The following is a 15,414-nucleotide window of genomic DNA, read 5'->3' on the forward strand; positions in this document are numbered from 1 at the left end:
CAGAGCCTATTTTTGTCTATTTTCTATGTTTTTCCTTCTCTATGTAAGCTCCATGTTGTGAATGACTCATTTCTATCAAAATATTATATTCTTTAATATAATTCCTCATGGATTTGTTTTTAGCCATATGGAATATATACATCTAGGCATTTATATACTGTACTGTACACTGCTGACACTATCCAGATCTAGTAGGTAGCTGAACCCATCTCTGACTCAATCTCCCAAAGAAAATCTTTGTTCCCATTTGTATTATAGGTGTGCATTTATTGGTAAGTGGAAGTGGGCAGAAAGCACAGAATGTTTGATGCCGCCTTTTTACCAATATATACTCAGCAGCCTTTATGTTAGTGATTGAGATACTGTTTACGTATGTAAGACCTACTCTATTACATGTAGATTTAATGCATACAAATTTATTCTATGTCAGTTTTGTTAAAATTAGCCAAGTAAAGTGCATGAAGTAATTAGTGAGCAAACATTGTTTTTCTGGGGGAGGGGGACAATTACATTTAATAAAAGCAGTAAATAAGGATTCTAATTTTATGGTTCCGTTATGTATTTAGGTGCTAGGCTGTAGTACCCAATCACCAGACCTTCCAACAGTTACATAAATCAATCAAGATAATTTGGTGATGAAGGGTCTTGGTCGGAAATGTTGACTGTTTACTCTTCTCCATAGATGCTGTCTGGCCTGCTGAGTTCGTCCAGTATTTTGTGTGTTGCTTGGTTATATAAAAAATTTTTTAAATTCAGTTTTTTTTAGATTATTCTTAAAAATACTTCCCAACATAACTCTTATTGAAACGTTCACTCATGGTAATACTTTTCAGCATACATTTGATCCAGCATCTGCAGATTTTCTCTCGTTTGTGATAAAACAACACGGTTGCCTGAGAGATATGTGAAATGTACTTGCCTTGATACCACCTTGTGGTTGCCCTACATATGTATCGCAACCAAACCAATGTCTTTACAGCTGCACGGTTCCCAAAAATCTCTAAGATTCACTATCACAGACAGTTCACAAAACAGAGCGGCAACTAGGCTTCAAGAAGTGCAAACTACATTCTCATCAACAGTCATGACAGGAACAAGGCCCATGCCCCAAAATCAAGAATAAAACTTGGTTAAGGTTTTCAATGTTTTTACACTTCAGTTTTTTTTGGTTTATTCTTAAAAATACTTCCCAACGTAACCTTTATTAAAACATTCGCCCATAGTAATATTTTTCAGCATATGTTTGATTGGATATGCAGTTAAAATGGGAAGATGGGAGCCGGTGGTGTGAGAGTGCTGCAGTACTATGGCTATGAAAAGGTTAATGAGGCTGTCAAAACAAGTTTGTATTAGAGTCAGTGGCTTTCACAATTCCTATCCGATTTATAATGATTTTAGGAGCCCTGTGCAGCAGCAGGAACCATTACACACCTGGACAACATAAATAGGCAAAATACCTCTTGTGTATTGTACACAACTTCTGAAGTTCAGTTCCATTCAAAACCACCAAAGTTGGCTTCATCATACTTAAGAAGTAAGTACATAAACTACTTCATTTCACTGACTGAGTAAACTGACGGGTAAGGTTTAAAGGAGATTTAAAGGGCATATTCTTCACACGGAGTGTAGGTATACAGGACTGCCAGAGAAGATGGTAGAGGCAGATAAAATAGCAATGTTTAAAAAACATTTGGATGAGAATTTTGCAGAAGAATATGGGCCAAATGTAGGCAATTATGAGTAGTATAGGTGGTATCTTGGTCATCAATGCTACATTTCCATGCTATGTAATTCTATGAATCTAAAGGGAGAACCTCAGATAAGGTGAGCGCAGGATTGTTGTGGAAATCTTCACTGACTCATCCAATTAATACAAACAGAGAGAACATGAACAAAGGAAATCAGAAGTTGTTGAGAAATGCCTGTTATAGAGAGAACATAAAGAAAGAGATGTAACAGTTGCAAAATTTAAGGATATAGGGTAGGGCTTTACTAATGGAGGGAGAAAAACTGATCTGGGTTCTAATTATTAAAAAATGGCTGAAACTAGTTTTCCAATACAAAATTAAAACGGGATCCATGAATATTTTCAAAATGTGAATGCAGTTGGAATGTAATGAAAGATTCTTTATGCCCTAAAATTTTAATTGGTTAAAAGGGTTTTCAGCAAGGTGATAAACTTAAAATTCTCACAGGACTTTTTTTTAACACACTGACTTCTTGAAACATGAAAGCATTTGATGATAAATGACCCTCATAAAAAGGATTACAAGAAGATATGGAAGGAAGTTGGTTGAAAGGCAGAAATATAAAAGGTCAAAAAGACAAGGAAATGTCATCCAATACCATTATATGAAAAGTCAGCTGCAGATCAAGTGCAGATACATCTCAAAGTAATGGAAGAGTGCAATAAAAGAAGTTAGTTGAAAATAAAGGAGAAAGAGATTTTAGAAAGAAATGATTATCCAAATAAATGGATGAGAGGAAAAGTAAATGTATGCAACATCATTGACCAAAAGGTGAAATGTACTAAAATTTGAGAAAAATGAATATAAATGAGGAGATAGGAAATAATCAGATCAAATTTAGCAATATTGAACTTGGAAATAACAAATTAATATGAAACTGTGATTACGCAGTGGATTGCCAGTTGCATACTGACTGAGTGGTTCTGCTGGGGACCAACATTGTCAGCAGCCTGCATCTTTGAATAGCCGGGTTTGAGTGTTTGGGCAAATGGTTTATACCTGAACTGGTAAACTGTGTGTAATGGTGCTACACTGGAAGTTTTAGAGGACGGATGTCCTGTATCCATTCTCAAGCATAAGATGTCCTCTAGTGGCAATAAAGAGGTGATAGTTCTGAAGGCCAATGCCAGAGGTACAGTCCCAAGAACCTAAATGTTTTGCTGCAACAAATTGTTATGACCTTTCATGTATGGTTAACTTCAATCAATGCATTTTCAAATCCATTTCCCAACAAGTACATCATCAGAACCTCAAGCTGCTCAAACTGCCACATTCCATCACTCCTGACAATATTTACCTGTCATAGCCTAATAACACTGCATCCTCAGTGCTGCAAGCTTCACACTTCCACAAACTGGATACACTTCCAGGTATACAGCGATGACTGACTCTGTATCCCAACAACCAGGATTGATGCAATATTGCTCATCATTGAAGCATCAATTGCTCTAGTCACGGTTGGAGACAGAACTGTAAACATCAATGACAATGACATTCTCCTACCAAGTCATCCTAACAACACCTCATTTTCTGTTCAGTTCACACGCTGCTTTGATTGAGAAATGATATAAGCTTGCACCCTAATGCATCACAAACTTCTCCCCATGTTTAGAAGAACTTACAATATAACTTGATAGAGTAGTGCAGGAAAAGGATCATGTGTCAACACTTGATTTCACATTACCAGTCACCAGCTCATGAAGGAATAAACATTAAAAAAAAACCTGGAAACATTCAGTCGTTCAGGCTACCTGAGTAGAAAGAGTAATGGCAGTAGCATTTCAAGTCAAAGAACCTTCATCTGAAATAGGAGAGTGGGAATATAAATTAGTGGTTTATTACTGGGGGATTGGATGAGAGATGGATAGAGCAAAGGGAATATCTCTGATAGGGCAAGATCAGAGTTGCTATGGAGGTATGCTGTTGACAAAGTGACCTCATTGATAGATGAATGAAGGCAGTTTGAGAAAGATAATATGTACCTTCTGTATGTAAAATATTTAAAATCTGTGTGATATGGACATTTAGAGAGAAGATGCAAACAAATGTAAAAGCTGTTAAATGCAGAGTTTTAAGACTGTCAAGCAGTTCTGAGCATAGTGTAGAGGAAAGTAAGCAAATATACGTGCATAGCATATAAGAGAACTGTTTAGTTCTGATACAAGTAGGGTACAAATCAGCTGAAGCTGTTGAATTCGGTACTAGGTCGGAAGGCTGTCATGTGCCCCTGTGAAGGACGAGGTCCTGTTTTTCAAGCTTGCATTACAATGCAGAAGGTCTATATGAGACAGGTACCAAAAGAATTCACAAGGATATTTACCTCAGGTTTCGATGAAATGTGTTTGGCATGCAGTAATTTATATCTTTGGTTTGGGATGTTTATTTTCTGGTAGATTTTCCCAACTGGTTACTGTAATGAGTCACTGATAGAAGGTGAAGAAGATGGGGCCTGTGATTATTTGATTCATAACTGGTCGTGTTTTTCACGGACAAGCTGGGTAGAAGGAGTCAGTCCAGCTTGTCTCTTCCCTTCAATGGCCACTTCCATTTTAAGCTCATTATCCTACTCATGCTTCTCAGCTCCTCGTGGTGTAGCTGCTGCTGATTACTGTGCTGCCCTAAAGACGCCACCTTGCGGTGGCAAAATATGTACAAAACCTGGGACCTGCTTTATCGACTGTGACATGACTCCTCGAGAGTGGTAGAGTGAGCACAAGTTACCTGCTTTCCTTTTTATCACAGTTCTCAGTGAACCATTTTGTTCCCCGCATACTGCTTGCATTGAATGGTGTGGTTATATGCAAATAGGCTGATGCACCTTCAATTACTCCAAAAGACTGAAGTAGGGTAAGTACTGAAAGGCTTTTATTCGCAGTAAAATATGACTTCCAGCATGCTGCATGTCTGCCCCTGGACTGAGGGGGAGGAGCAGGGCAAAATCACCTTTATTCAGGGGTCTGCGGGAGGAGCCACAGGGGCAGTCAGCAGAGGGGCGTGTCCAGACAGTTAACCCAGTTACAACATATATATATGGTTTTCCACATAGGCCATCAGTTTCCTGAGGTGTCAGAACTACAGGTAGTGCACAGACTGTTGCAGAATCAATATCCAGACACTGAGCCATGCAATCTGCTGCCAATGGTCACATGCTAGCTGCATGGCCCATGTAGGAGTCAACACCTTTCCAGCTCAGTATCAGTGACATGCAGTGTCTAAAGTGTGTACTGACAATAGTGCCCAACACATGCTAGGGAAATTACCATGCTCAGCAATTCTTGCATGTAACTTGAGTTTTCAGCAATGAAGTTGGTCTGATTGGAATACAAAGAATCCATATCTCTGCCAATGCAATGAAGGACAACAAACCGGGATATATTGGAACATGCTGCAGCTCCAACTTGAAAGGAGCCATGTGCATAAAATCTCTGGCCACAGCTCCTTGACAGCCATAGTCAATGAGGCTTTTGCCCTGAATCTACGATTGTAGCTGTTGGTACATCAATTGGCAGATTTCATCAAAGACAGTGCTATAGAAATGCAGGGATCTTTGTTCCCCTCAAATATTAAGGTAGAAACATTTATTCAGTGAACTTCTTGGGTAGATATGACTCGCCCTGCACATCAGGAGTTTTGGTGCTATGAACATTCCAGAACTTATCTAGCTCGTCCCATTGATGAAGAAGCCAAATGTCAGAAAAATACATAGTACAATACGCTAACTCCTCACGTATACCCAGCACAATTCCATGTACTGTACATACACACTGCAATACAAAGATGATCATAGTTAATTTTCCATTTACTATCAGCTATAGATTAAATTGTGGATTAATTGCTCATATGATAAATTTTATTTCAAGAGAGCACTTGATGTGGAATGGGGGAAACAAAGCTATATTTGTGGCCTGGGGGGAAACATAAAACTCTATGCCATTTTTACCCTTACATTGGGAGATGAGTTGTCGGTCAAGCATTCAGTTCACAGATGTCTGTTCAAATCCTTCCAAGTTAGGTGAACCTGGTCAGGCTTGACCCCAGACCTGAATGGAAATTGGCTTACAGCATTCAGTACAAATTGATACCTAACACGCAATCTCATTTAATGATAGAATAGACTGTTTGATTTGGAGATGGAAATTGCATGTTGAACCTGAGATGGTATTCCACCAGTGCAAAGACTGATCAGAAATTGCCATGTGCATATTCATTGCTGATTTTTGGCAATGGATCATGTGTCATACTTAGTGTGCATCTATGGAGAGGCAACTTATTCTGTGAACCTAAAAATGAAAGTAACATCTTCATTATCTGTAGAAAAATACAGAGCATTCAACTCAGGAAGAGTCCCGTGTTGTGGTCTTAGAAGAACATGTTTTACCCTGCTTTCTTTACGATAGACAACTGTCTGTCTCCCTTGCCATCCATGGTTTCTCCATTCCCCAGAATGATCACAGAAACCCCTGCCATCTCTAGCTTTTGATGTCCTCTCCTTGCTGTGATCTTAGCTAACCTTCGCTTTCTCCCTCCTGCCAGTCCACACTCTCTGTCCTGCCCTTCTGCAGTGATTGCCTCTCCATCCTTACCACTACCCTCTCTCCCAAGCACCTGCCTCTGATTTGACCCCTTTTACTCTTTGAGGAACATTTTGAAGAGACCTTGCTTGTAGCTTCTTGCTTTTGTATTCCATTCAGCAGCTATCTATTTGACTGTTTGCTAAATGGGAAACAGACCAGAAGTATTTTAATGAAATCTGCTGTTTTGATGTGACAGAGACCTGCGCCCCCCCCACCGCAGTCCTTGGCCTCAAGTGTTTCTTGGCCTCTTTTGCCCTCCCCACTTGTATAAGAAGCTTTCGTTGTGACATCCCATGGCACAAGTAGGACAATAATTTTAACTCCAATAAATTTCACTTTAATTTTTCATTGCAATGATTTTCAGAAGTCAAATAATAAAATTTAATTGCTGCATAACTCTACATGTTGATTCTCTTTCATTAGTCTCATTGCTACAGAGTCACAGATTTTTTTTATTTCAAAATATACTTTATTCAAAAATAAATATATACAATAAACCATTCAATAACTTTTCATCCTTTACATACGTTTCCATTATAGTCAGTACATATCCGTATTTATAGCCACCCACGTGGCACTCCAGTAGTTCAGCTTACCATATCATTGTTGAGGGGTATACTCCCTGCCCACCGACCCCTCCCACTCCCATGGGTGGAGAAACCTATACCGTGGTCCTTCCCCACCGGGCCCTTGCGGTGGCTGCACCGAGTTTCAGTGCGTCCCTCAGCACGTACTCCTGCAGCCGAGAATGTGCCAGTCGGCAGCATTCTCCCACGGACATCTCCATGTGCTGGTAGATCATCAAGTTTTGGGCCGACCAAAGAGCGTCTTTCACCGAGTTGATGATCTGCCAGCAACACCGGATATTGGTCTCCGTGTGCATCCCCGGGAACAGCCCGTAGATCAGAGAGTCCTCTGTTACGCAGCTGCTGGGGATAAAACGTGACACTAGCCCGTCCATCCTCCTCCACACCCTCTTTGCGAACTGGCAGTGTGCAAAGAGGTGGGTCACAGACTCCTCCTCACTGCAGTCCTCCCGTGGGCAGTGGGGTGCAGAGACGACATTCCGGGCGTACAGGAGGGCTCTGACTGGGAGGGCCTCTCTCACCGCCAGCCAGGCGAGGTCTTGGTGCCTGTTGGTGAGATCTGGCGATGAGGCATTTTGCCAGATGAACTGGACAGTCTGCTCAGGGAACCACCCCACTGTGTCCATCACGTCCTTCTCCTGCAGTGCCTGCAGGACACTACGTGCCGACCACTGCCTGATGGCCCTGTGGTCAAAGGCGTTCTCCTGGAAGAACTTTGCTACGTAGGACAGATAAGGAGGCAACGACCAGCTGACAGGGGCGTTGCGCGGGAGTGGGGCCAGACCCATCCTTCGTAGCCAGGGCGACAAGTAGAACCTGGGCACATAGTGGTACTTGGTGCCCACATACCTGGGTTCTACACACAACCTGATGCAGCCACATACGAAGCTGGCCATCAGAGTGAGGGCGACATTGGGGACATTCTTGCCCCCGTTGTCCAGGGACTTGTGCATGACGGTCCGTCTCACCTGCTCCATCTTGGATCCCCAGACGAATCTGAAGACAGCCTGGGTGATTTCCGAGCTGTAGGAGCGAGGGACGGGCCAGACCTGCGCCAAGTACAGCAGCCCTGAGAGCACCTCACACCTGATGACCAGGTTCTTGCCCGTTATCGACAGGGAGCGCCCTCCCCACAATCCCAGTTTCTGTTTCACCTTGGCAGTCCGCTCCCACCAGTTCTTGCTGCACGCCTCAGTCCCTCCGAACCAGATCCCCAGCACCTTCACGTGGTCAGACCTGATGGTGAAGGGGACGCTGGATCACTGAACGGGCCAGTTGCCGAAGAGCATGGCTTCACTCTTCGTGCGGTTGACCCTGGCCCCCGACGCTAGCTCGAACTGTTCGCAAGTGCCAATCAACCTGCGAACTGACCTCGGATCAGAGCAGAAGACGGTGACGTCGTCCATGTACAGGGAGGTTTTCACTTGGGTCCCTCCACTGCCTGGCAGCGTCACCCCTCTTATGCCTTCATCCCTCCTGATGGCTTCCGCAAAGGGTTCTATGCAGCAGACAAACAAGATGGGAGAGGGGACAGCCCTGCCTGGCTCCAGACCTGATGGGGAAGCTGTCTGTTTCCCACCCGTTGACCTGGACTGCACTACGGATGTCTGTGTAGAGCAGTCTAATCCAATTCCGGATTCCCTCCCCAAATCCCATTTTGGACAGCACGTCCGCCATGTACGTGTGCGATATCCTGTCGAAGGCTTTCTCCTGGTCCAAGCTGACCAGGCAGGCGTCCACCCCCCTGTCCTGCACGTAGGCGATGGTGTCCCTCAGCAGCGCGAGGCTGTCTGAGATCTTCCTGCCTGGTACAGCACAGGTTTGGTCCGGGTGGATCACCTGTCCCAGAGCAGACTTGACCCTGTTGGCGATAGCCTTGGACAGGATCTTGTAATCCACATTCAGGAGAGAGATGGGTCTCCAATTTCTAATGTCCTCCCTTTCCCCCTTCTGCTTGTAGATGAGGGTGATGATGCCCTTCCTCATGGACTCAGACATACTGCCGGCCAGAAGCATAGCGCTGTACACTTCCAGCAGGTCTGGGCCCATCCAGTTCCACAGAGCCGAGTACAACTCAGCCGGTAAGCCGTCGCTTCCAGCAGTCTTACCCGACCTAAAGGAATGGATGGAGCCTGTCAGCTCGTCCAGGGTCAGTGGCTGATCCAGACTCTCCCACTTGCCGTCGTCTAAGACCTGCGTGATAGACGATAGGAAGTTACGGGAGGCTGTGGATTCTGTGGCCTTTTTGTCGTACAGACCGGCATAGAAGGACTTGCAGATCCTCAGTATGTCAGTCTGCGAGGACGCGACTGAGCCGTCCTCTTCCTTAAGGTTGTGGATCACAGAGCTCCCCCTGTGCACCTTTTGGAAGAAGAAGCGTGAGCACGTCTCGTCCTGCTCCACGGTTTGGACCCTTGATCGGAAGATGATCTTGGAGGATTCGGCGGCGAGGTGCTGGGCTTGCCGGCTCTTCACCTCTCGCAATTCCTCCCTGACATCCACCCCCTTCGACTGCAGAAGGAGAAGTTGCTGCAACTCTGTCTGGAGTTTACGCAGTTCCCTCTGCTCCTGCCTTGCTTTCTGGATACCCTTGCGGATGAAGAACCTCTTAATGTTCTCCTTGGTGGCTTCCCACCAGTGAACCGGGGAATCAAAAAAGGCTTTCAAGGTTCTCCAACCTGTGTACTCCCTCTCTAGTTCCTCGATGTTCTCTGGGGTCAGCAGCTTTACGTTCAGCTTCCACGTCCCCCTGCCTGCCTTCTGGTCCTCCTGTAAGTGACAGGTGGTTCTCAGAAGGCAGTGGTCAGAGAAGAACACCGGTGTGACGTCGGTGGACCTGACCGTGAGGGACTCAGACAGGAAGAGGAAGTTGATCCGGGAGCGGGCTGTGCCGTCCGATCGTGTCCTGGTGGTTTGCGGCTGTGCTCCATCTGTGGGGGTGCCAAAGGCGTGGCGCAGCTTGGCTGTCTTCACCGTTTCCCTCAGGAGTCTGGAGGTACTGTCCAGCCTGCCGTCGGCGCTGCCGGGTCCTCCAGCCGCATCAATGGTGCAGTTGAAGTCTCCGGCCAGAACGACCGGCTGGGACGTCACCAGCAGCTGCGGGAGCTGCTCAAAAACGGCCAGCCGCTCGCTCCGCACGGGGGAGGCGTATACGTTGATCAGCCGGAGCGGAGTGCCCCGGTATTTGACGTCTGCTACCAGGAGGCGCCCCGCAACCACCTCTTTAACTTGGGTGATTGAGAAGTTGCCTCCCCGCAGCAGAATCCCCCGGCCGGAAGAGCGACAATCGTTGCCCCCCGACCACACAGACAAACCTTTTTTCCACCACCATGACCACCTCCGGTAGTTCCGGAGGTGTGGTAGTCTGCACTCCTGGAGGAAGGTCACGTCGGTCTTTAAAGTCTCTAGGTACTGGAGCGTGCTGACGCATCGCCCAGTACTCTTCAAACTTCGCACGTTCAAGCACGCCAATTTAAGGTCCGCCATCATTGTAAGTCCTTTGTTTTGGCTGCTTTCCGTCCTCACCCTTGCCATCCTGAGCCTTCATTCCCACTGCCTTTGTGAAGTTTTCCACCTCCTGTGGGCTCAGGTACTGCTGGTAGTACTCCTCCGGGTGTGGCCGTTCTGGTTCTGGGCCCGGGGGGCTGTTGACTTCCTGGGCTACTTCCCCTTCCGGCTGCTGGGTGCCAGCCGTGGCTCTGCTCTCGGATTCCCGGAGCTCTGTGTGTCTGCTGCTCTCCGCCTCCTGTACTTGGGGGGTGGCCAGCAGACTTTCTCCCTCCTCTCTCCTCCTCTCCACCTGTTCTGCCAGCCGCTTCTTCTGCTGGGGCTGCTGGCCTCCCCCAACTCCTTCCTCCTCTGAAGAGGACAGAGTACCAGAGACTGTGGGGTTCCCTGACCTTTTCTTGTGTTGCTCCGCCTTCTGTCGCTTGGCCGCCGCCTTTTGGGTCTTTTTGCATTTCACGACCTTCCATTCCGTTTCCACCTCAGCTCTCCCCTCCTCCATGGACTGCTGCTCGTCGTTTGCCTGGTCCTGGAGGGTCTGCAGGGGGGGTGGCAGGTCTTGGGGTGCTTGCACCTTCCTCCCTGGTCTCGTCATCCGTCCTGTCGGGTGCCTCGTCTGCAGTGCTGGCAGGTACGTCCGAAACTGCCTGAGCCCTTTCAGGGCCAGCACCTCCCCTGGTCGCCTGTGCGTAGGTGCCCCCACGCCTCGGGCAGGCTCTGTACAAGTGGCCAGCCTGTCCGCAAAGGTTGCAGGACTTGGCCTGCGTGCAGTCTTTGGTCAGGTGGCCTTCGGTTTTACAGTTCTTGCACATCACTACCCTGCACTGGGCTGCGATGTGCCCTGCCTTGCTGCAGTTTCGGCACACCCTGCGTTGCCCCGCGTACACCGTGTACCCTCGGTTCCCTCCGATGGCGAAGACGGAGGGGGGGTGGATGACGCTGCCGTTGGAGTCCAACCTCAGCTTCACCTTGACCTGCCGTTTGCTGGTCCAGATTCCCAGTCCGTCCTTCACGTCCGCTGGTGTTCCTACGCTCTCCTCATACCGAGCGAGGAATGTAAGGACATCTACCACTGGCACGTGCGGGTTGAACATATGTACCGTGATTGTCCGTTCCTGTTGCGTAGCCGTTGCAAAGAGGGCCTGCGCTTTCAGCAGCGACAGCGGCGCCTCTGTCCCCTTCAGCTGAAGCTGCTGGTACAGCTTCTGCCACCCTGCAGCCTGCCGGGAAGTGATATCGAAGAAACCTGCGAAGCCCTGGACGCAGTAGATGTCGTCGGGCGTAAATCCGCAGCACTCCATCAAGACCTTCCGGATGAAGGTCTCTCGGGTGAAGCCGGTGCCCCTGTTCCGGTCTCGCACTGTCAGCCTGACAGTGTTCTTGATACCCGGGCCTCGAGCCGATGCACTGCTCGCTGCCGTCATCTTCTTCCTCACTGCTGTCGTCGCTGGTATGGGGTGTTAGATTGGAGGCCAATCAGCATTAGGATCCACCCCTGCGTCAGCGCGAACTCTTCTCCTCCGCCTTCTGGTCTGATAAGAACAGACACTACACTTGATCTTAGCCAAAAGGCCGAGAAGCGATCAGACGCCTGAACAGAAGCTGTACCCTAGAGAGATGACGGCATTCTGCTGGAGGTATCTTCTCCCCCAAGTTATGGTGGAAAACATTTTGGAGTTAAAGTATACTTTGTAACGGTGAGGGCTCGAAGACAAAACAAAATATAGAGTAAAGGTTAATAACAATGTGAAAATACCACTGGTGGTTGTTTCACATTTGCTGAGCAACTGCAACAGAAGGCTGCATTTTTACAAAGACACATGCCTGTTTATGTTAATTGCTCAGACAAATGAGCCAACTGTGCACATAAAGCAGCAGTAAATTACAAATGCAATGAAGAAAGTGTATACTGATGTGCCTTTTGAAGTCATGTGATCCAAATTTTCACAGTAATATACTAAATGAGTTTGGCTATGGTTAGATTAAATTAACGGTAACATAGTCTGCCAAGGAACTCCTGGGTGGGGAATTATACAATGTTTGCAGAACTGCAGGATGGGTTCCTAATTAAAAGACAGCACTAAATACCAAATGTACATTAACCTGAAAAAATGCTTTACAAAAGAAGCTTGTCTTGCACATTAAGCTCTGATCACACATGAAAAATAATATCAATCAGTCTGGAGTAGAGTTTGAAATTTAATGTCTACTTATATTGCTCCATTTTATGTGTCTGAAGTGTACTGTAGAAATTTCCACAGGATTATAACTTAATAAATAAATATTAACTTTATTGTCTTGATAATAAAGTAATGGAAATTATATGAGTCAGTGGATAATTAAAAATTAAGATTGCAATTTTATTTGAGGAGCTGTTACATCATAAATTTACCAGGTTGTAAACATTATTGACTACACTTGTAGATTAAATTGCAACACTATAACGACCTCATAATATGAGCTATTTTATAAATAATTATGTTTCATAATTACAAAATTATTCATTACCGTTATACTAACAAGACAAATTATTACAGCTGCTTTCCGCAGACTGATACAGTCAAGCATCATATGACATGGACACAGCACATTTTGGTTCAAAATAGTGATAATCAGCAAATCAAGCCCAAGTAAATAAAATAGTCTTCTGTTAAGTTAAAATACGCAAATCCAATACATATTAAGCTAAAGTCAAAATTTTCACTAATTCAATATTAATCGGCACTGTTTTGGTGACTGCACCGAACACAGGATGTGAAAAATGGGACAGATTTCTCACAAGTGCAATGGAGCTACATTTTTGGTGTTGTGAAAGGAGTTCCCTTCAGTATTCAACCACGATGGAAGTGAGTTGACAATTCTTGAAGGTAGATGGGACTTGAAAAGGAAAGCACTTTCTTCTCCAGCAATTGTGTTCTTCTTGATGGCAACAGATGCACAGAGCATAGTTCAATAGTAATTATGATTTTGACCAAATGTGCACATCTATTTCACATTTTACAATTCTGTCACTCATAAATCCTGAATTCGTATGATATCAAACACACCTGAACTATGCAAGTTAAGTTACATTAACAAAAATCAAAATATTTTCCTTTGATAAATTAGGAAGATGAATCATATTTTGCCTAAAATCATTAGAAATTTTGTTTTGATGCATACATAATAGCACTAAAATTGCAAGTACCTGCAGATTTTATAGCAAACAGCTGGGATGAAACACATTGATAGGATCCTTAGTGAGAATGATTTTGACAGTCACGGAATAGCTGATTTCTCACAATGCAGTACTTGCACTCTCTTTGCTAACTCGTTCAGAAGCAAAATAACAAACTGCCCTCAATACAAACAAAGTTATGAACAAAGATACAAAAATAGTCTGATTCCCTAGAATAGAAAAGGTAAAGGAAAATTTTGTGGAGGATTTGTAAACTACAGAGGTTTGAATATTGTTTTAAACCCCATGAGATAGGAAATTCTTGACAAAAGGTCATATACTAAAGAGCAATGAGAAACAGATTTTTTTTACTAAATTGAAGCATCCGCAAAGGATAGGGATAGGCCACTGAAAGTAAAGAACATAAACGATTTGAGGAAAAATTATGGAAATAACGTCCTCTATAAGGTTACAAGAGCATACCGGTATGACTCTAGTGAAGTAATATCTTTATTTTCTGGAATTCAATTAACTTCAAAATTGGTTAGTGGAATCTGAATAGGAAGATTTGTTAATTCTATCAATGCCATTCAGAATTTTAGCATGCAGGTGTGTGTGCGGACTTGGAACGTTTGATCCATAGAAGTTTACAGTGATTTTTGAAACTGATTCCAACTTGCCAACCTTGAGGTTTTTCTGAGTCGCATGAGGGATGGCATCTTGCAAGGAACAGGTAGCATTATAAACATGTTGATGCCATGAAAAGTCTCTGATTTAACTTGCTGCAACCACTTAAGTATGAATAATTGTATTTCCTAAGCCCCAGGAACAATGGTAGCTGCACTGAGACAAGAGCAAGTTTAAAAAGAATGTATATGCATCCTCACCTCTGCTTGAAGATCAAAGATTTAATTCAGACTCTGAAGAAACCAGTCCTTTGATTTTGTTCCCGATCGACACTCCCTAGCTTACTACTGTTTTCTCCAAAGTTTGGACTGACCCAGTTCCTATAGTTTATTCTTGAGTCTTGCTATCCCAGCTGAAAACCAGCACCCTCAATCAGATAGTTTCTCTTTTTTGCTAAAGTCAAATCAAGTCAAGTCAAGTCAAGTTGCTTTTTATTGTCATTTCGACCATAAGCTGCTGGTACAGTACACAGTAAAAATGAAACAACGTTCCTCCAGGACCATGGTGCTACATGAAACAACACAAAACTACACTAGACTATGTGAGACAACACAAGGCTACACTAGACTATGTAAAACAACACAAAAACCACACTAGACTACAGATCTACACAGGACTACATAAAGTGCACAAAACATTGCAGGGCAGTACAACAATTCATTAATTAATTAATTAATAATAAACAAGACAATAGGCACAGTAGAGGACAATTTCAATATAATAATAAATGATGTAGATGTCAGTCTAGACTCTGGGTATCGAGGAGTCTGTTGGCTTGGGGGAAGAAACTGTTGTGCAGTCTGGTCGTGAGAGCCCGAATGCTTCGGTACCTTTTGCCAGATGGTCCTCACTCTTTAACCATCACACTTCTTTTCTATGCCTCATTCTTACCCATAGCCACCTAAAGTCACACCCAGTAATGATCCAGTGCTGGCTTTCAAAGGGCCTCTTTTTAAGTGTGAAATAGATCCAGATACATGACAGAAATACAGCACAGTAGAATTATTTTATGGTGATTCCATATAATCATACCCAATCTTTTTCCTATAATCCTTTCAATCTACCCCAGTCCTTCTTTCTTTCTTCATTATTCCTTCTTCCTCTCCTTCTTAAGCAATCCATTGGGGTTGAGCATGACATGATTCCACTGCTGTTCT

At 44.6% G+C, this 15,414-nt stretch overlaps 1 protein-coding gene and 1 pseudogene across 3 annotated transcripts in view; one reads left to right on the plus strand and one right to left on the minus strand.

Annotated features, from left to right (window-relative positions):
• LOC134349462 (progesterone receptor-like) overlaps positions 1–15,414 on the plus strand; it is a 342,340-nt gene that overhangs the window by 11,944 nt on the left and 314,982 nt on the right. The gene's annotated exons all lie outside the window — the stretch shown is intronic.
• Positions 11,866–11,997, minus strand: LOC134349989 (U2 spliceosomal RNA; annotated as a pseudogene).

The sequence above is a fragment of the Mobula hypostoma genome, chromosome 7, assembly GCF_963921235.1.
Source record: "Mobula hypostoma chromosome 7, sMobHyp1.1, whole genome shotgun sequence".
In the NCBI taxonomy this organism is placed as follows: Eukaryota; Metazoa; Chordata; class Chondrichthyes; order Myliobatiformes; family Myliobatidae; genus Mobula; species Mobula hypostoma.